This window comes from Sus scrofa, chromosome 12 (assembly GCF_000003025.6).
Source record: "Sus scrofa isolate TJ Tabasco breed Duroc chromosome 12, Sscrofa11.1, whole genome shotgun sequence".
Classification (NCBI taxonomy): domain Eukaryota; kingdom Metazoa; phylum Chordata; class Mammalia; order Artiodactyla; family Suidae; genus Sus; species Sus scrofa.
Window position 1 is genome coordinate 60086027 of NC_010454.4, and position 22462 is coordinate 60108488.

The window sequence follows — 22462 nt, forward strand, 5'->3', positions numbered from 1 at the left end:
GGATGCTAGAGAGGAATGTGAAAGCATATGGAAACATAAAGTTCTCCGGCAAACAAACAGGAATCCTGTAATCCTGTAACATTGGAGGCCAATGGCTCCTAGTCAGATTTGCTTCTGCCGCGCCTGGAGGGAACTCCAAGAGACGTTTTTAGACGTAGGAACACACAGGCTGAAAATGAAGGGATGGAAGAAAGTGTTATGCAAATGGTAGCCAAAAGAGCAGGGGTGGCCATGCTTACATCACACAAAACAGACATTCGGTCAAAAAATGTCAGTGAGGGAGTTCCCGATGTGGCTCAGTGGAAACGAATCCAACTAGGAACCACCAAGTTGTGGGTTTGATCCTTGGCCTCACTCAGTGGTTAAGGCTCTGGCATCGTCCGTCGTGAGCTGGGGTGTAGGTCGCAGATGCGGCTCGGCTCCTGTGTTGCTGTGGAGCTGTAGCTCCAGTTTGACCCCTCGCCTGGGAACCTCCATATGTCACCAGTGCGGCCCTAAAAATCAAAAATAAAATCTCAATGAGACCAAGACGGACATTATATAACGATAAGAGTAATTCCCTAGGAAGATATAAGGATTATACATTGGTAGTCTGCAGGTCTTACAATTGAAGAGCAAGACAGATGCTCTTGCTGTGTAGTTTCTGTAACACTGCCCAGAACATCAAGTCCACGAAGCCAAATCCAATGAGGACGCTAGACAAAGGGATGCAGATGTTTCTGGACACTTTTAGAAGGATGGCAGCATTAAGACATAACCTCCTTCCCTTAATCGTATATACATGACTCATGTAACAGAGGGGAATTTTTTGAAGGCTTATCTTGACGAGATTTTTCTTGACTAGCATCCAAGTTAACCAGGTGTGTCCTTTGCAAATTACCACTGGCGAGTTTATCAACTGCTTAAAAAGACAGAACATCAAAATATGTCTTTTCTAGAACAAGAAAGAGAGTTGGGGCTCAGGAATGTGGTGATTGTATCCTTGACAACAACCCAGTGTCCCTAGATTTCCCATTGATTTGGGTTCTGGTGAGAACTAGAACTTTTCCCAGGCAGGACAGTCCTACTTTGTTTCAATCGAATTATAGCTGATTTACAATGCTGTGTTAGTTTCTAGTGTACAGCAAAGAGATTCAGTTATATATACGAGCCTGAGATGTGAGAGAAGCCCAGGAAAAAGTCAGGTCCCAAAGGAGGTCATGGAGTATATTTTATATATATAAATATATAATTTTCCATTAGAGTTTATTATAAGATACTGAATGCAGTTCCCTGTGCTATACAGTAAATCCTTATTGTTTATGTATTTTATATACAGTAGTGTATAAGGGTAGACCTACTGTATTTCATAAATTTTATTTTACTTTTGCTCTTAAGGGCTGCACCTGTGGCATATGGAAGTTCCCAGGCTAGAGGTCAAATCAGAGCCACAGCCACGCAGGATCCAAGCTGTGTCTGCCACCTACACTGCAGCTCACAGCAACGCCGGATCCCTGACCCACTGAATGAGGCCATGGATTGAACCCACATCCTCATGGATACTAGCTGGATTCATTTCCACTGCACCACAAACAGGAACTCCTGTTTCATCAATTTTAAGTCTGAAAATAACTGTCTCATCTGCCTACGACAGGCAATTTTTAGGGAAAGGACATTGAAGTCCAAGGCAGATTTGTGGGCAAGGAATTCCTCTGGATTCATAATTCAGAGGGAAATCTGCTTTACTTTAGTATTCTGGGGTTGATTTTTCTGCAGTTGCTCCAGTAGGAGAATAAGGAAAGAAAGAAAGAATTGTATAGTGATAAAAGAGATAAGTCTGTATTGAAGGTAGTGTTTTATTCAAGAAAACAGACAAAAAGAAGGCAGAGCAATGGAATTTAGGGTGGAGTTCAGAAAAGAGGTTTCTGAGAAATTAACACCAGCCGAGACTGAAAGAACATGAGAATGGGATAAGACTGTGTGTTGGACATATGGCTCAACGTGGAGGTCACAGCAATGCTTAATTGTGTAGTTCTGAGAAGAGCTTCAGAGCTTAATCTCCGGATGCCTGGGGACATATTAATTGATTTGTGACTAAAGGAGGAATAAGCTCTGCTGGTTTGGGGGTAGGGGAAGGTCCGGCTTCCCTAGGAGATGTTACTTCATTTTAGGTTCCGACAGGGAAATTCATACAAAGGTCATGGACACTGCTGTGCCCATTAGATTGTGATGGGCTAAGAAGCAGCAACAGGGGAAACAGGTAAGTCAACGGGACAGTGTGTAGGGTGAGAGGAGAGGGGGGCTAGGATTACGTCTTGAGATGTTCCAGAGGAACTTAGTGAGGTGTTCTTGGCAGAGGAAGTGGCACGAGCAGTCTGGAGATAGACAGGAGCCTGAGATAGGAGAGAAGCCCAGGAAAAAGGCCGCCAAAGGAGGCCATGGAGCCAGGTTTGAGCTACACTCATTGAACTTATGGGGGTTTTCTAGGGATGTTATCAATATCTATTTCCAGAGACATCATGGGTGATACGAGGAGGGATAAAGGTAAGGAGGATGTAAGGCTAGGTGCCTTCTTTTTCGGTTTGTTATTTAACTTCGATTTTATTCTTGCCATTGTACATCTGTTTTGTGACCAAGCGTGTGATCTACCCTGGGGAATGTTCCATGGGCACTCAAGGAGATGCATATTCTGCTGTTGTCTGGTGGCGTGTCACAAAGCTGCCTGTTGGTCTAACTGGCTCATGGTGGTGTTCAAATCTCACTTACTTATTGACCTTCTTCTCATCCATTGTTTTATCCATTATTGAAGGGGGGTGGGGTATTGAAGTCTCCAATGATTAATATGAAATTGTCTGTTTTTCCCTTCATTCCTGCCCATTTTTGCTATGTATTTTGATGCTCTGTTATTAAGTACAAGAATGTTTAAAATTGTTGTAGCTTCTGATGAATTGACCCTTTTATCATTATAAACTATCCCTTTATATGTCAAGATTTTTTTGTCTTCTGTCTTTTTAGGGCCATACCCGCAGCATATGGAGGTTCCCAGGCTAGGGGTTGAATCAGAGCTGCAGCTGCCGGCCTCCACCACAGCCACAGCCACGCCAGATCTGAGCCATGTCTGCGACCAGCACCACAGCTCATAGCAACGCTGGATCCTTAACCCACTGAGCGAGGCCAGAGATTGAACCTCCAACCTCATGGTTCCTGGTCAGATTCGTTTCCGCTGCACCACGATGGGAACTCCCTCAGGAATTGTTTTAAGTTTATCTGGTCTGATGTTAGCACAGCCATTCAGGCCTATTTGTGGTTCCTGTTTACACGATACCTGTTTTCTACATTTTAACTTTCCATCTATTTGTATCTTTAAAATGTATCTCCCGTAGACAGCTTATAGTTGGATTTTTTTTTTCTTTTTTTGGCCATAGCCATGGCATATGGAAGTTCCTGGGCCAGGGATCAAACCAGCAATGCCACAGGGAAAAGCCAGGATCTTCTTTTTTTTTTTTTAATCCAGTACAACAAACTTTGCCTATTGTTTGGATTGTTTTATTCATTTACATTTAATATTACTAATTTGGGGGGAGCTTTTTTTAGGGCCATACCTGCAGCGTATGGAAGTTCCCAGACTAGGGGTCCAATCAGAGCTACAGCTGCCGGTCCATACCACAGCCACAGCAACGCAAGATCCGAGCCGTGTCTGTGACCTGCACCACAGCTCACGCCAATGCCGGATCCTTAACCCACTGAGTGAGGCCAGGGGTTGAACCTGCGTCCTCATGGCTCCGAGTCAGGTTCGTTAACCACTGAGCCACAAAGAGAACTCCTAATATTGCTATTAGCATACTCAGATTTACCTGATGTTTGCTTTTTGTTTGCCTCTTATGTGTCTCGTGTGTTTTTTGTTCCTGTTTCTCCTTAATTGCCTTACGCATTATGTGGATATTTTCTAATACAGCATTTTAATCTCTAATGATTTTTCTCACTATATATTTTTTAGTTATTTCTTTAGTGGTCACTCTAGGGCTTGCCATATCCATCTTAATTCATCAGAACTGGCTTCAGATATTGCACTAACTTAATTCCAGTGAAGTATAGAAACTTTACACCTATATGGCTCCCCTCCCAGTTCCCCATTTTCGTGGTGCTGTTCTTATACACGCAGCATCTATAAATTTTACTACCCCAACAATGTGTTTTTATAATTACTACTTTATATAACTTCGTCTTCTAAAGAAGCTGAGAGAGGAAAATAAAAGCATATATTTATTGCTTTGGCTGTTTTAACCTTATATCTATCCTTTCTGCTTATTTTCGTTTGTTCTTATTAATTCTGGAATCATTTCCTTTTGCACCCACTCACCCCCTTGTGCTGGTATTGGCAAAAACATCCCATTTTAATATGTTATTGGCCCAAGCATACATTATATACATATTTTGTTACATGACTGCTTCTTAAGAGAGAAAAGGAGGAAATGTGCATTTACCACAATACTTATGTAATTAGCTTTACTTTTTCTCTTTGTTTTTTCATGTAGATTTGAACTACCATCTGGAATCACTTGTTTTCAGCTTGAGACTTTCCTTTAGAATTTCACGTAAGGTTAGTCTGCCAGCAACAAACTCTCCCAGCTTTTGTTTATATGGGAATGTCTTGTTTGGCCTTCTTTTTTTGAAAGATAGCTTTGATGGACACATGGTTTTGTGTCTCACACTTGTTTCCTCGGAATGCTTTGCATCATCCCACCGTTTTCTGGTTTCCACTGTTTCTGGGGAAGGAGTTAGCTGTCAGCCTCATTTGAGTTTCCTGATAGAAGATGTCTGTTTTTCTCTTGCTGTTTTCAAAACTTTTTCGGTCTTTGGCTTTCAACATTTTTACTATTGTGTTTCTGTTTGTAGATATCTTCCCATCCACCCTACTTAGAGTTCAGTGAGTCCAACTGCACATGTTTTTCTACCAAGAAATCGGGGGGGGGGCCTTTCAGCCTTTATGTGTCCAATACTTTTTTCAGTTCTTTCCCCTGTCTCTATTATGTTTATGCTAATGCACTTAAAAGCATCACACATTTTTCAAAGGATCTGTTCATTTCTTGTTCATCCCTTTTCCCCTCTCTCTGTTCTTTGGATTGCAAAATCTCTATGGACCTGTCCTCAAGTTCACAAATTCTTTCTTCTTCCGGTACAAATCTCCTGTCAGACTCCCCTAGTGATTTCATTTTTCAGCTATTGGCCTTTCAATTCTGGAATATCCATTTGATTCTTTTTTTTTTTTTTTTTTTGTCTTTTTGCCATTTCTTGGGCCACTCCCACAGCATATGGAAGTTCCCAGGCTAGGGGTCTAATCGGAGCTGTAGCTGCCAGCCTACACCAGAGCCACAGCAAAGCAGGATCCGAGCCGCGTCTGCAACCTACACCATAGCTCACGGCAATGCCAGATCCTTAATCCACTGAGCAAGGGCAGGGATCGAACCTGCAACCTCATGGTTCCTAGTCGGATTTGTTAACCACTGCACCATGACGGGAACTCCTGATTCATTTTTAAAAACAATTTCTAACTTTGTTTTTATTTTCTATGTGATGCAGCACAGTCATCATGCCTTCCTTTATTCTCCGAATTTATGTATAATGGCTATTTTGAAGGCTTTGTCTGCTAAAACCAACATCTGGTCTCATTCACTGTCAGTTTCTGTGTCTGCTTTTTCTTCCTTCTTCTGGTGAGTGGGTCATACTTTCCAGTTTATTTGCATGTCTCATCTTTCTTCTGTTGGACATTGAACATTTTGGAGGATATGTGATAGCAACTCTGGGTCCTGGTCCTCCTCCTGGACTTTTAAATTTGTTTAGTGATTAGATGAATTATTTTAGTCTATTTCCAAGCCTGTGGCATTAAGCTTATAAGGTTCTTGGGGGCACAGCCTCAGATGTGCATGCTGTCATCTTGGAATGACACTGGTTCGGGCAGGACTCTCTTTGACTCTCTCTTTCCCTGACTGCATCCAGCTGTTACACACCACTAATTATGTGCTGATTCTTCTATTGCTTCAACAATACCCTGGGGTCATAAATTGCCCCACAGCCTAAACTCATAAAGTTCCCACTCCTTTGAAGGGATATTTGTAGAGTGTTTGAGATCAGCTATATCCCTTCCTGATTTTTGGGCAAACCACGCAGCCTGCAGTTAGCTAATGTGTCTGGTGATCCCACAAATCTCCTTCTAGCTGCCTTTCACCACATCCTCCAGTGCTGAGAGCTCCCTTAGGCTTGACCTTCTCCATGCTCTATTGAAAATGAAGTCAGTTCCTCTGGGAAGAGTTGAGACTATATCTGCTTTATGGCCTGCATCTGCCCTGGGCAAAATCTCTTGAGCCAGAGTCTGGACCTGAGGATGACTGAAATGGCTCCCTTCTGAGTGCTATCAGCCCAAGAGAAGCTGGGCACTCAGTGGGAGGGGTGGGCAGTTAACACAGCTCTTCTTGGCTTGTCTCTCCGGGTGTGGAAGCACCACCCTACAAACTCAGACAATGGCAGTCAGGACCTTGGTGTTCCTGATGGCGGTGAACCCAGGGTAGAGACCCTGTCCCACCAGTAGGGCCTGTGGAGGAAGGGACCCCCACCTCGTGGCCGCACTTGCACAGAACATAACTTCCACGGCAGGTAGCTGAGGGCAGGTAGCTGAGAAATGCTGAAGCCCTGCCCTTCCTGGGATGATAGACCTTCTTGTGGAAACGGGAGTGAAAGGGAGCCCTGTGCTGCCCCCAGCCTCACTGAGCTGAGTGGGGAGGATGGGTGGGTTTTGATTCAAAGACTACCAACACTTGGCATGCTTACTGACCTCTAGTCAATCTTCTTGAATAAATATTTCTTCATTTTGTCTATGCTCCCAGATGGCTCTAGAGACTTTAAATGGTTGTGCTTTTATAATTTTCACCAGCTCCACTGGCGAGCAGGTCCACGTCGTCCCTCACACTGACGTGTTCATCACCTCACTCTTCATGCATATTTTCTCCTTTTTCTTTTTTGAGTGATGTTTTATTCTGCTTGTACCAGGAGCCAAACTGTATACCCCCCCTGCTCTCATTATCCTCCACAATCATCACCCACCAGCTATTTGACAGTTATTCAAACATTAGCAGTAAGGACAACCTGAGCCCTATGAGGCTGGAAAACAGGGACCTATACAAATTTTAGGGTCAGACTTTCCATTTTTTGCAAAACAAAGCCAATGGGGTTTTGAGTGATGTTGCCTTGAATAAATAATTCACTAGGAAATAATGTCAGCCTAACAATATTCAGTCCATTAACACAGGATGTCTTTCCATTTATTTAGATCTTTCAGCAATCCTGGTGTTTTTAGGAGTATGAGTATTAAACTGCCTTGGTTCAATTTACTCCTAAGCATTTCATTCTTTTAGGATGCTATTTTAAGTGCAATTGTTCTCTTAATTTCCTTTTTGGTTTTACTCATTGTTATCATGTATAAATAGAACTCGTTTTTGTGTGTTGATCTTATACTGTTCTGCACTGACACTGCCCAGTAATGACTCTGGAAGGAAGTGTATTTAGATCACTGTGGTCATGGATTTTGGAGGGATTTCTCTCTCTGTGAGACCCTACTTTCAGGACATGTTATGCATGTTCTTGCGAGTGAGATATGTGGAAACACTGTGCCCTAGGGAATCAGCTGAGTGGCTCTTCAGTGCTGAGATGTCTCTGTGTGGAGAGTGGCTTCCATTCCTTAGGGACACAGAGATGGGGCATCACTGATCCAGAAGAGTGATATCCCTTCAAGCCCTGTGTTTGTCCCTGTGCATACACATTAAAACACTGTGTTTTAAAGTATATGTGCATCAACCCTGACACCTAGGGTCAATTAATCTTTGACAAGGCAGGCAAGAACATAAAATGGGAAAAAGAAAGTCTATTCAGCAAGCATTGCTGGGAAACCTGGACAGCTGCATGCAAAGCAATGAAACTAGAACATACCCTCACACCATGCAAAAAATAAACTCAAAATGGCTGAAAGACTTAAATATACGACAGGATACCATCAAACTCCTAGAAGAAAACATAGGCAAAACACTCTCTGACATCAACATCATGAGTATTTTCTCAGGTCAGTCTCCCAAAGCAATAGAAATTAGAGCAAAAATAAACCCATGGGACCTCATCAAACTGAAAAGCTTTTGCACAGCAAAGGAAACCCAAAAGAAAACAAAAAGACAACTTTCAGAATGGGAGAAAACAGTTTCAAATGATGCAACTGACAAGGGCTTAATCTCTAGAATATATAAACAACTTATACAACCCAACAGCAAAAAAACCAATCAATCAATGGAGAAATGGGCAAAAGACCTGAATAGACATCTCTCCAAAGAAGATGTACAGTTGGCCAGCAAACACATGAAAAAATGCTCAGCATTGCTGATTATAAGAGAAATGCAAATCAAAACTACCATGAGATACCACCTCACACCAGTCAGAATGGCCATCATTCATAAATCCACAAATAACAAGTGCTGGAGGGGCTGTGGAGAAAAGGGAACCCTCCTGCACTGTTGGTAGGAATGTAAAATGGTACAGCCACTATGGAGAACAGTTTGGAGATACCTTAGACATCTATACATAGAACTTCCATATGACCCCATAATCCCACTCTTGGGCATCTATCCGGACAAAACTCTACTTAAAAGAGACACATGCACCCGCATGTTCATTGCAGCACTATTCACAATAGCCAGGACATGGAAACAACCCAAATGTCCATCGACAGATGATTGGATTCGGAAGAGGTGGTATATATACACAATGGAATACTACTCAGCCATAAAAAAGAAGGACATAATGCCATTTGCAGCAACATGGATGGAACTAGAGAATCTCATGCTGAGTGAAATGAGCCAGAAAGACAAAGACAAACACCATATGATATCACTTATAACTGGAATCTAATATCCAGCACAAATGAACATCTCCTCAGAAAAGAAAATCATGGACTTGGAGCAAAGACTTGTGGCTGCCTGATGGGAGGGGGAGGGAGTGGGAGGGATCGGGAGCTTGGGCTTATCAGACACAACTTGGAATAGATTTACAAGGAGATCCTGCTGAGTAGCATTGAGAACTTTGTCTAGATACTCATGTTGCAACAGAACAAAGGGTGGGGGAAAAAATGTAATTGTAATGTATACATGTAAGGATAACTTGATCCCCTTGCTGTACAGTGGGGGGAAAAAAAGTCTATGTGCATCAGCAAAATGGCAAATTAGGAACCCTCAGGGCCCAGCAATCCTCAGCATGACTGTCAGTCATTTCTCAGCAGCAATCCTGGAGGCCAGAAGGCAGTGAGATGACAAATTTAAAGTACGGGGGGGGGGGGGACTGTCATCTGAGAATTCTATACCCAACAAAATTGTCCTTGAAAAAGGACGGAAAACTGCCCAAATTTGCTGAAAAACATTAAGCTACATATCCGATAAGATGAAGGAACTCCAAAAAGAATAAATACAATGAGATCCACACCCAGACACATCGTAGTAAAAATACCAAAAGACCAAGAGAAAATCTTGAAAACAGCCAGAGAAAAATGACTTGGCACATACGAGGGAACCCTGATATAACATTTCATTAGAAACAATTTTTCATCAGAAAAATGCTCAAAGGAAAAATAACTGTCAACCAAGAATCTTTCTATCTAGCAAAAGCATCTTTTAAGAAGAAAACATATCCTCAGAAAAATTAAAAATGAATCATTGCTAGTAGATCCACCTTTAAAATATACTAAAGAATGTTTTTCAGGCTGAAAGCAACTGAACCCAGATGGAAATTCATACATACACACACACAAACAGAGAGACACACACACAAAGACACACACAAAAACAGAAAGAAAAAAAAAAGAGAGGGAATGTGGAGAGATGATTTGTGATTATAAAAATTGATGTAAATGCCTATTTCATCTCCTTTCTTAACTGATTTCCAAAAATTTTTTTTTTGCTTTTTAAGGCCATACCTGCAGCATGTGGAAATTCCCAAGCCAGCAGTCGAATTGGAGCTACAGCTGCCAGCCTGTGCCACAGCCACACCAGATCAGAGCGGCATCTGCAAACGACACCACAGCTCACGGCAAACCCAGATCCTTAACCCACTGAGCAAGGCCAGGGACTGAACCCGTGTCCTCATGGATCCCACTTGGGTTCTTGGCCTGCTGAGCCACAACCGGAACTCCTACAAACTAATTTTTGAATCAATGACCTAAATATAAAGAGCTGAAACCATAAAGTTCTTAGAAGAAAACCTGGGGATAAACCATCATGACTTTGGATTTGGCAATGGGTTTTATATATGACACCAAAGGCATGAGCCGTGAAAGAAAATAGACAGATTGCATGCCATAAAAATGAAAAACTTCTGGAGTTCCCGTCGTGGCGCAGTGGTTAACGAATCCGACTAGGAACCATGAGGTTGCGGGTTCGGTCCCTGCCCTTGCTCAGTGGGTTAAGGATCCAGCGTTGCCGTGAGCTGAGGTGTAGGCTGCAGACGGGCTCGGATCCCACGTTGCTGTGGCTCTGGCGTAGGCCGGTAGCTACAGCTCCGATTCAACCCCCTAGCCTGGGAACCTCCATATGCCGCGGGAGCGGCCCAAGAAATAGCAACAACAACAATAACAACAACAAAAAGACAAAAAAAAAAAAATTAAAAACTTCTGTGCAAAGAACACCATTAAGAAAATAAAAGGACAACCTACAGATGAGGAAAAAAAATTGCAAATTATATTTGATAAAAGTCTAGTATCCAGAGTATATTAAGAACTCTTACAGGGAGTTCCTGTCGTGGAGCAGTGGTTAACGAATCAGACTAGGAACCATGAGGTTGAGGGTTCGGTCCCTGGCCTTGCTCAGTGGGTTAAGGATCTGGCGTTGCCGTGAGCTGTGGTATAGGTTGCAGACGTGGCTCAGATTCCTTGTTGCTGTGGCTGTGGTGTAAGCAGGTGGCTACAGCTCCGATTCGACCCCTAGCCTGGGAACCTCCATATGCCACGGGAGCGGCCCAAGAAATAGCAAAAAAAAAAAAAAAAAAAAAAAAAAAAAAAAAAAAAAGAACTCTTACAACTCAACAAGATAAATACAAATAATCCAATTTTAAGAAGGGAGGGGGGTAGACAGACATTTCTCTGAAGAAGATACACAAATAGCCAAGAAGCCATGAATCATGCTCAGTAGGGTCAGTCGCTGGGATAATGCAAATCAAAACCACAATGAAATACGACCTCACACCCATTAGGATGGCTATTTTTTTTTTTTGGCCACAGCCATGCCACAGCAGCAACCCAGGCTGCGGCAGTCACAACACCAAATCCTTAATCCACTTCACCACAAGGGAACTCCAGGACAGCTATTATTCCCCGGTGGCCTAGCAGTTAAGGATCTGGTCTTGTCACTGCCATGGCTTGGGTTCAGCCCCTGGCCTGGGAACTTCTGTATGCCGTAGGTGTAGCCAACAATTCTGTTTTAATTTTTTGGAGTTCCTGTCGTGGCTCAACAGAAATGAATCCGACTGGCAACCATGAGGATGCAGGTGTGATCCCTGGCCTGGCTCAGTGAGCCGATGATGCCGTGAGCTGTGGTGTAGACCACAGACACAACTCGGATCTGGCGGGGCTGTGGTGTAGCCCGGCAGCTACATCTCCGATTTGACCCCTAGCCTGGGAACCTCCCAATGCTGTGGGTGCAGCCCTAAAAAAAATTTGTTTTAATTTTAAAAATTAAACAAAAATAGAAAACAGCAAGTGTTGGTAAGGAGGTGGGAAAATCAAAGCCCTTACGCACGGAGAGTGAGAATGCGGAATACTGCAGCCACTGTGGAAGACAGCCTGGGGGTTCTTCAAAACATTAAATGTGAAATTAACACATGACGCAGAAATTCCATTTTTGAGTATGTATACCCAGAAGAATTGAAAGCAGGCACTCCAACAACGTATCTGTTTATCTATGTTCACAGCAGCATTATTCGCAATAACCAAAAGGTGGAAATAACCCACAGGTCATCAAAAGATGAATGAATAAATAAAACATCGTGTAAACACCAAATAGAATACTATTTGGCCATAAAAAAGGAATTAAATGCTGACACATGTTACAACATGGGTGAACCTTGAAAACATTATGCTAAGTGATGTAAATCAGTCACAAAAAGATAAACACTGTGATTCCACTTAAGTGACAGATCTCAAGTAGTCAGACTTAGAGAAAGCAGAATAGAGGTACAACCACTACAGAAACAGTGTGGAGGGTCCTCAGGAAGCTAAACACAGAACCACCATGCGATCTGACAATCCCACTCCTGGACATATATCCAGACAGAACTACAGTTCAAAACGACACAGGCACCCGTATGTTCACAGAAGCACTATTCACAACAGCCAAGACATGGAAGCAATCTACATGTCCATTGACAGATGAGTGGATAAAGAAGATGTGGTCCATACACACAATGGAATACTACTCAGCCATCAAAAGGAACAAAATAATGCCATCTGCGGCAACATGGATGCGCCTAAAGATTCTCACACAAAGTGAAGTTAGAAAGAGAAAGACAAATACCATACGATGTGCTTATATGCAGAATCTAAAATATGGCACAAATGAACCTACAAAACAGAAACAGACTCACAGACATAGAGAACAGACCTGACTTGTGGTGGCCAAGGGAGAGGGGGGAGAGAACAGGATGGATGGGGAGTTTGGGGTTAGGAGAGGCACACGATGACATTTAGAATGGATAGCAATGAGGTCCTACTGTACAGCACAGGAAACTCGATCCAGTCTCTTGGGATAGAACAGGATGGAAGATAATATGAGAAAGGGAGTGTGTGTGTGTGTGTGTGTGTGTGTTCACGTGAGCGTGCATATGGCTGGGTCACTTTGCTGTACAGCAGAAATTGGCACATTTTGTTTTGTTTTGTTTTGTCTTTTGTCTTTTTTTGTTGTTGTTGTTGTTGTTGCTATTTCTTGGGCCGCTCCCGAGGCATATGGAGGTTCCCAGGCTAGGGGTTGAATCGGAGCTGTAGCCACCGGCCTACGCCAGAGCTACAGCAACGCAGGATCCGAGCTGCGTCTGCAACCTACACCACAGCTCATGGCAACGCCGGATCGTTAACCCACTGAGCCAGGGCAGGGACCGAACCCGCAACCTCATGGTTCCTAGTCGGATTCGTTAACCACTACGCCACGATGGGAACTCCCCCATTATTTTTTTTAATTAAAGTATAGTTGATTTATAAAGTAGAACGGAGGTGCCAGGCTAGGGGAGTCGGATGGGGAGGGAATGTCTAATGGGACAGAGTTTCAGTTCAGGAGAAGGAGAAAGTTCTGAGATGGGTGGTGGCCATGGTTGCACAGCGGTACAAACTGTACTCAATGCCACAGAGCTGTGCGCTGAAAAATAGTCAAAAGAGTACATTGCGTGATATGTATCCTTATCACGGTAACAACCAATAGATTAATCTTTCCACTGAAACAAATGTAGACGTGTGGGTGAATTAAAACGTGCAGTTCCCCCTCCCCCCGCCCCGGATCTGGGTGGAGGATGTGGGGGGTTGGGAGGGAGGAGACCTGTTGCAACCCCCTCCCTTCTGCCACGGGGAGGACGGGCCAGAGACGGGGTTCAGCCCCAAGCACAAGGTGGGGTCTGACCACCTGTTCCTTTAGAAAACACTGTACCCTTTGGTGGAGCTAGGAAATCACTGGTAGACCCCAGGGGGTGAGGCTGTGTTGGGTGCCTGCCTGCGGGCGCCGTGCACACCTAGAGGATGAGTCTTCCCTGAGCCAACGTGGCCCACCTGGGGGGCCTGGGGAGCCGCGGTGCTGGCTCTGGACCTCGGGGCCCTGCCCTATGAGGAGCTTTGCCTGAGCTGCCCGGGCCCATGGCCAGCACAGCCTGCCTTTCCCCTCCGCCTGGACCACCCTGCCCGCCACCCCAGGGAGACTGTGGGCACCACGGCCAGGGTCCTGGCCGGCCACAGGCCTCTTACTGGGCCTGGACTCATTTGGTCCCCTGGGAAGACAGGTGACCTTGATTGAGCTGTGGTTGGAATCATGCAGAACAGTGACAGGCGAGAGTAGTGACACGTGGGAGTAGTGACAGGCAAGAAAGCTGTAATGTCACTGTTACCTTTTGTTACTTCTGGGGCCTCTTTTTTTCACTAAAAAAAAATGGTTTTTTAAATTATAGTTGATCTACAATGTTGTGCCAACCTCTGCCGCACAGCAAAGTGACCCAGGCGTATATACACCTGTACATATACACGCATTTTTTTCGCATGTTCGCTTCCATCGTGCTCCAGTCGGGAGCCTCTTCTCACTCCGCCACAAGCCCCCTTTGAGATAGAATGTTCCTATGGTCTGCACAGGGGGGCCGGGGGCCCGGGGAGTGGCAGTGGCGGGACGAGGGAGCGCAGCAGGAAAGTGGCAGAGCCCGGCACACCTGCCCCGTGGACGGGCACTCGTGGGCGCGTCCACTCGCCCTGCGGCCGGCGCATCAGGAACGTGTGTGAATGACCACGTCGGCCTCTCACAGGCTGGAGGGAAGGTGGACACGGACCGTGGGCAGCAAGGGGGCCTCAGCGGAGGGGAGAATCCGGTACAGGCTTTGCGCACTGGGCAGGGGGTTTGGTGGAGCATCTACAGAGGCCGGGATTTGCTCTGGAGGGACCAGCACCAGGCAGCTGGGGACAGTTCCATGCCTGGGTGCTTTGAGGGTCACCTTCTTTGTGTCTCTGCTCTTAGACAAGATTACGCAGTGGCCTCGTCTCGTTTCATTTCACCCTGGTCTCTGAGTAACCTCGGCAACCTCGGAGGTTGACAGCCTGCGAGGGTTTGGGGGCCAGCGGCACACAACGGCCTGGCCGTGAGCCTCAGACAGCTCGTGACGGTGCCGAGATCCAGCTGCGAGGATCAGATCAGTTCCAGATGTCCGGGCCTGCTTTTCCCCCCCCCCCCGCCCAGTGCCTCTGCTGGCTGAAGACGGATGTCATCAGGCCACAGAACATTCACCCGTGATGTCGTGATTTTCACCCTTGTGGAGACGGTGGACTTAGAACAGAGATTGTACTACACGTGCTCTTTCGTTGCTTCCAGGTTAATCCCTTTCCTTTCTGGGCAGGATGCACTGCTGAAACGTGCCATGCGACAATGGCTTGCAGTAGCATTTAAAACTCTGCACCGAACACGTATGCACAGCAGAGGAAAGCATCGACAAAACCTACCAAATGGGTGGAGATATTTGCACAGGATGAGTCTGGCAAGGGGTTAACATCTAATACCTATCAACAGCTCATACAGCTCAACATCAAAAAAGAGTCCAATTAAAAAAAAGGAAAGAGGCGTTTCTCCAAAGAAGGCACACAGATGGCCAGCAGGCACATGCCAAGATCTTCAACGCTGCTCGTTATTACAGACATAGAAATTGAAACCACAGTGAGCTATCACCTCACACCAGAACGGCCATCATCAAAAAGTTTACAAATAATAAATGCCAGGGAAGGTGGAGAGAAAAGACGACCGTCCCACACTGTTAGTATGAAAGTAAACTGGTGCAACTACTGTGGAGAGTGGTGTAGCGGTGGTTCCTTAAAAAAAAATACAATAAAAACCGAGTTGCCATATGATCCGACAATCCCACCCTGGTTATATACCCAGAAAAGAAGAAAACGAGTTTGAAAGGATACATGCACCCTGATGTTCAGAGCAGCACTAGACACAGAAATAACACATCAACAGGTGAATGGAATACTACTCAGCCATAAAAAAGAATGAAATACTGCCATCTGCAGCAACATGGATGGACGGACCTAGAGAGGATCATAGGAAGTGAAATAAGCCAAGGACAAAGACAAACATCCTGTCATTTATATGTGGAGTTTTTAAAATGACACACATGAACTTACCTACGAAACAGAAATAGACTCACAGACACAGAGATCAAAGTTATGGTCACCAAAGGGGGAAGGTGGGAGAAGGATAAACTAGGAGTTTGGGATTAACAGATGCACACTGCGATATATAAAATAAACAACAGGAGTTCCCGTCGTGGCGCAGTGGTGAACGAATCCAACTAGGAACCATGAGGTTGCGGGTTCGATCCCTGGCCTTGCTCAGTGGGTGAAGGATCCGGCGTGGCCGTGAGCTGTGGTGTAGGTCGCAGACATGGCTCAGATCCTGCATTGCTGTGGCTCTGGCGTAGGCTGGTGGCTACAGCTCCGATTTGACCCCTAGCCTGGGAACCTCCATATGCCACGAGAGTGGCCCTAGAAAAGGCAAAAAGACAGATGAAAATAAAAATAAAATAAACAACAGAGACCTAGCGGATAGCACAAGGAACTCTATTCAACATCTTGTAATAACTTATAATGGAAAAAAAATCTGAAAAAAAAAATTCTGGATAAGCTAAGGGCAACTCAAGGGCTATCTGATCCCCAGTGTCTGCTTTAGCAAATGCATTTCGATTAGTCAGTGGGGCCTTCAGAACACATGCGGCTCATTGATGCCTTGTGTGAAGGCTAGAGACAAGGCTGAACCACTTTTTCTGGTGGTTTTGGTTCCCTTGTGGGAATTGTTTCTTGTGGCGTTTGCATGAAAAAGGGAATCGATGCTCCCTTCTAAAAGTTATTTTTTAATGACTTGTGTTCATATGTTTTAGAAGCTTCTGGATATTTTTTTTTTTTTCCTTTTTTCCTTTTTGGCCACCCCATGGCCGATGGAGTTCCCAGGCCAGGAATCAGCAACACCGGATCCTTTAACCCCCAGGGCCAGGCCAGGCATCGGGGGCTGCAGAGATGCTGCTGACCCAATGCGGGACCTCCTGAATAGTCTTTTTCAGACTTACGATTGACTGGAGCGGTGGCGGTTTTAAGCATCTGGATGGCTCTAACGAGCACTCAGAATACACTCGGTACGTTAAAACATGAGAGGCAAGGGTAAGCGTGATGTGAACACGAGAAGTACCATCCCAGAGGAGCTTGCGTTGTTCTGGGAGTACAAGCATCCTTTATTATAAGAGGCATCGGTCGACCGGACCTGTGTTTTTCATTTATGGTGTCTTGAGGCATCACCAACACCAAAATGGTATTTCAAACGGACCTTGCTCCATGCCCCTGAGGTTGTGCCCCACCCCCAGCAATCTGATCTGGAACTTGTAGAGGCCCCGTTGCTGGGGCTCCCTCATTGCTGGGACGCACTCCAGCACAGCAAAGACCCCATAATTCATGAGGCTGGATACTGCCTTCCTTGACAGGCTGCTGCATTTTTTTTGGGAACACAGTAAAGCTACCAGGGATTGGTGTGATCCTTTCAAGCTACTTATTCACAGAAAATCCCACACCTCTTTACTGGAATTAATACCTTGAACCCCAAAATGTCACTCTCATCATGTCAAAAGCATCCACCTGAAAATCAACAGGCATGGCCTAGAAAGGAAGGGAACTGCGAACGTGCTACAACCTGGATGAAGCCTGGGTTGTTAAGCCCCAGGAAGCCAGCCCGTCACAAAAGGACAAGTACAGTGTGACTCTACTCGTATGAGGGTCCGAGAACTGGCAGACTCACAGCGTAGAAGGGTGGCTTCCAGGGGCTTCAGAGATGGGGAGAGGGCAGTTAGGGTTTAACGGGGACAGAGTTTCAGTCGTGCAAGAGGGCTGCTGACTATAGTTAAGGCCATCGAACTGTACACTGGAGTTCCCGTCGTGGCGCAGTGGTTAATGACTCCAACTAGGAACCATGAGGTTGCGGGTTGGATCCCTGGCCTCGTTCAACAGGTTGAGGATCCGGCATTGCCGTGAGCTGCAGTGTGGGTCACAGATGCAGCTTGGATCCCACGTTGCTGAGGCTGGGGTGTAGGCTGGCAGCTACAGCTCTGATTAGACCCCTACCCTGGGAACCTCCATATGCTACTCATGTGGCCCCCGAAAAGGCAAAAAGAAAAAAAAAATGATGAAGGTGGTCAATTTTATGGTACATACATTTTACAAACATTTAAATTATAATAAACCAATAGGCGTGAAAAGAAGCAGGAAGATGTGACAAGTAGGAGAAAATTGTATCAGTAGAATCACACCCGGCAACAACAGAGAGGAGGCAATTACAAGACAAAGACATAGAGACAGCTCTCACAAAGATGCCATGGATGCTCAAGAAGGCAGATGACCAGGACAGAAAGAAGACATTACAAGACAGACTAGTTGAGACTAATAACAGCAGAGCAGACATTACCGAGAAGAGAGAAGAAAAGACAGGCAAAGGATGAACAAAGTGGGAAAAAGAACACCCAGGACCTGTGAGACAGTGTCAATGAGTCCCTCAAGTCTTTCAAGTCCAAGGACAAGAGGGAGCAGCACAAACCTTTTTTTTTTTTTTTTTTTTTTTTTTTTAAGGGCTGCACACTCAGCATGTGGAAGTTCCCAGGGCAGGAACTGACTCGGAGCCAGAGCTGTGACCCACATCTCAGCTGCAGCCATGCCAGACCTTTAGCCCACTGCTCCAGGCCAGGGATCAATCATCAAACTCATGCCCATGCAGAGAACTGAGCCACTGCAGTCAAATCCTTAACCCACTGCACCACAGCAGGAACTCCTGGAGCAGAAAACTTTGAAGAGTAATGTCCTGAAATTTTTCAAACTGATGGGAATGAACAGATGCAAGACGCTCACCACACCCTAACCACAGAAACCATAAAGAAAAATAATCACACAAAGACACATCCTATTGCAATTATTTTAAACGTAAATGACCTAAATGCTGCAAACACAAGGCAGATACTATGAGAACGTGTGAAAAAAGCAAAACATATGCTGCCCCTAAGAAATCACTTTCAGTATAAAGACAGAGATACTTAAAAGTCCAGGAATGATGAAAGATATTCCACGCAACGACTGAATCAAACACAGCTGGAGTAGCTTTTTTTATTTTTATTTTTTGGCTATGCCCATGGCATGTGGAAGTCCCTGGGCCAGGGATCGAACCTGTGCCACAGCAGTGACCTGATCCACAGCACCAACAACACTGGATCCTTATCAACTAGGCCACCAGGGAACTCCTAGAGGAGCTATTAATGTCAGACAAAGGGGATTCAAAAGGACGATAACCAGAGTTACAGATAAAAACGCTATCACGCTGCATTCAGAAGACGACTGAACATTTCTATAATGGATGCACCTAGAGAGCAGAACTTCAAAATTCAGGAAGCATGGAGGCAGAGACAGGTCCACCTGAGAGCTAGCGGTTCAGCCTTCCTCTCTCAGTATCTGATAAGCCAGTAGGTTCAAAATCAGTTGAGATACAGACTTGGCAACACTATCAACATTGACCTAATTAACACGTTAAAACAACTCCATCCACAACAATAGAATCTTTTCAACAGTCTGTCTTTGTCAGAGTTCCCCACGCAGTCAGGTCCTCTGACAGAGGAAAGACAGTCCTGCTTTCTTTACAGGTTTCTAGTACAAATCCGTGGGGAGAGCCCCCCCTGCTGCCCTAGTCTGGATGGGTGAGAATGTCACAGAGCCTGACCTGGTCACCCGGTGCCTGGGACAGAAGAGAGCAGTGGGTGGGGTGGTGGCACCCATGCTGGAAAAGAGTCCTGGCCGAGGCAGGTCCATGCACCTCTTGGGCCCCCAGGAATAATGATGCTGGTTTAACCGAAGATAAAGGACCAATAAAAACTGCTCCCAGGGAGTCGGGGGTGGGAACCCAAGGCCATGTGTAAACCCTATGCTTTGCCAAGGGCCCAATTCGAGGAAATCAAACCAGTTATTTAAAAAATTCAGAGAAACAGGGACAATTTTTAATAAGACACTCATGCTGTCATACTCCCAACGCCCTGTCAACATTTTGGAGAGAAGTTTGGCCACTGTGCAGATCCGTAGCAGGTCTCAGAGAGGTCACGGGGCTCACTGTTCTGCTCTCTGCTGCCTCATCCCTTTAATTCTGCAGCTCTTTCTGACGTCAATTCTGTCACCTGCAAACTTGTTCTCTGCAGTCAACCTGCGTTCTGCTTTTTCCTTTTTTTTTTCTTTTCTGTCCCTCTAACTCATGGGTCCACATTTTCATTGGCTTTCTACCTATGCAGGAGTTCAGCATTTATAGCGAACAGTTCCCAACATTTTTCGGGACTCCCAGTGTTTTGTCTAGACTTTGACAGCACAGCTTAGGAAAATCTGCCCTGTGGGAGAATCCGAAATTATTCAATATGTAGATGATTTACTGGCAGCCTTGGAAACTAAACAGTCACACGAAATTGATGCTCCAGTTTGTTACATTTCCTCCCCCGCCCGGCAGAGACCCAGACCTCACTAGACACACTGCAGGATCGCCAGTCTGAGGTCAAATACTCAGGGAAGCTGCCAGGGAAGACCACAGAATGCTGGCCTCTAGGAGTTGGCCACCTTTGCAGATGAAACACCCTCTGGCAGAGGAGGAACTTAGACAAGTGGGGGAATTTGTAGATTTTCCATAGTGGATTCCAGCTTTTGCAGGCAAAGGCGAAAACCTCAAAAGGACCAATTGATTGATAAGAGTCTAAACCCTCAGATTCGATCCGTAGAACCTGAAGAAGCTTCTGAATGGTTGTGTTTGCCTGGAATCTCTCCCCAAGCTCTGAGGAGTCCACATATTGAAGAAAAAAAAATTCCACATGATTTGCTAGGAAAACAAAGTCAGCCTCAGACTCCAGGCCCCATCCTGCTTCCCAGGGCTTCTGGATTTATCCTCAGAGCTGCAGCAGCGGACGCACGTGTTGAAAGGACTCAAGCCCTCTTTGGGTCATGGGATTTATCTGCATGCCCCACGTGTCATGAGAACCCTCTCTCAAGAGTGTGGGACCCCGCTCTGTGCGGCTCACTGTGGACCAGCGTCATCAGGGTGATGGCCCAGGTCAGCGGCCAGGCGGGCGACACAACAGCAGCTGAGGAAGACACCAGACACAGTCTGACTCACCTGATGTTGCTGCCCCGTGTTCAGATTCAATTACGGTCCCTGCTGGGTCATGTGCGGGATGAGAATGACTGAGACTTCCTGTGCCACCACGGGTGCCCCTGGAATCCTGGAAGCTTAGGTCCTGCCTGGAATGAAATAAGCACAAACCCAGTTAACTGCCAGCATTTCTGGGACCACCACTCTCAGTCCAGGACTTAAATCTCCAGACATACAAACATCTGTTCTGTTTGCAGCAGGGCAAATTTGGAAAACCAGGGGATTCTTGGCAGCGGCGGGAAATGAACTATCTTACAGTTCTTCATTAGTGGACAGCTGAGCTGTCAGGGGCTTTACAGCCAGTGCATTGGCACATGGGGGCATCCACGTGGGTTTCTAAGGGGGGCGGATTTGCTGACACAGCCGCAGAAGCCCTGCCGAAATGTTGCGGTTCCTCCTTGTGATACAGTAACTGCTGTTCATTTGCAAAAAAACAAAAAACAAAAAAAACTTCACGAAGGGGATGGAAAAAGAGGTTGAGAAAGGGGCTGAAATAAGTTCAACCAGACACTGGCCATCAGCTAACAAAACAGCTCCTGCACCACCTCCTGCCCACCTGGTCGCAGGTGTCATTGCAGAACCATGTGGGTGGACTGTCCAAGATGGACCCTAGAGTCACCACACAGGTGGCAGCGCCCACCGTGTACCAGAGCCGTGCTGCTTGTCAGTGGAATCTTTGCAGCCTGCTGCTAGGCAAGGCCAGGACATTTCCTGGGCCCACTTTGCCAGGCAGCTGGTGGCCGTGGATTCCACGGGACTGAGACCTGCGAAGGTGGGAGGTTTCGTGCCGAGGTTTTGCCATACGTCCAGCTGGCCTGATATCCACTGTCATTCAGGAATCGAGCTGCACACACCCTGGCCCCCGAGCCCTCCAGACAGTGGGGTGGATGTGTCCAATTCTAGAAGCTTCACACGCCATCAAGCATGTGGGAAGCCTGGAGCGGCCCTTCCGGCAGCACCACCATCCCCTCTGAACCTACGGACTCCTGTTTGGCAAGTCCATGACCTTGGGTCTGAGTCCACACCCTGTGGGCACAGGACTCCCGTGCTGGCTTCTCTCATAATCAGGTTCAAGACCAAAAAGGGCTGCTCTCCCTGGAAGCCCCAAGACCTCAAGTCAAAGAACAAGACAAGAATGCCCACGCTCACCTCTTCTATTCAGCATAGGATTGGACGTGCTAGCCACAGCACTCAGACAAGAAAAAGAAACAAAAGGTATCCAAATTGGAAGGGAAGAGGTAAAACTGTCACTATATGCAGATGACATATTATACATAGAAAACGCTAAGGACTACACACAAAAACTACTTGAATAAATGAGTTCAGCAAGGTAGCAGGATATAAGATTAACATTCAAAAATCTAATTGCATTTCTGTATACTTACATGAAAAAGGAATATGGGAGTTCTTGCTGTAGCTTAGACATAACAAACCCGCTCATGGATGTGGGTTGAACCCCTGGCCCTGCT

The 22462-nt window shown here is 45.7% G+C and overlaps 1 protein-coding gene across 2 annotated transcripts in view; it reads right to left on the bottom strand.

Annotated features, from left to right (window-relative positions):
• LOC110256117 (multidrug and toxin extrusion protein 1-like) overlaps positions 1-22462 on the bottom strand; it is a 93313-nt gene that overhangs the window by 64851 nt on the left and 6000 nt on the right. For both annotated transcript variants that reach the window (XM_021067949.1, XM_021067948.1), the window contains exon 2: positions 20958-21082. The gene's annotated coding sequence lies outside the window, so the exon portion shown is untranslated. The remainder of the gene's footprint in view (positions 1-20957; positions 21083-22462) is intronic.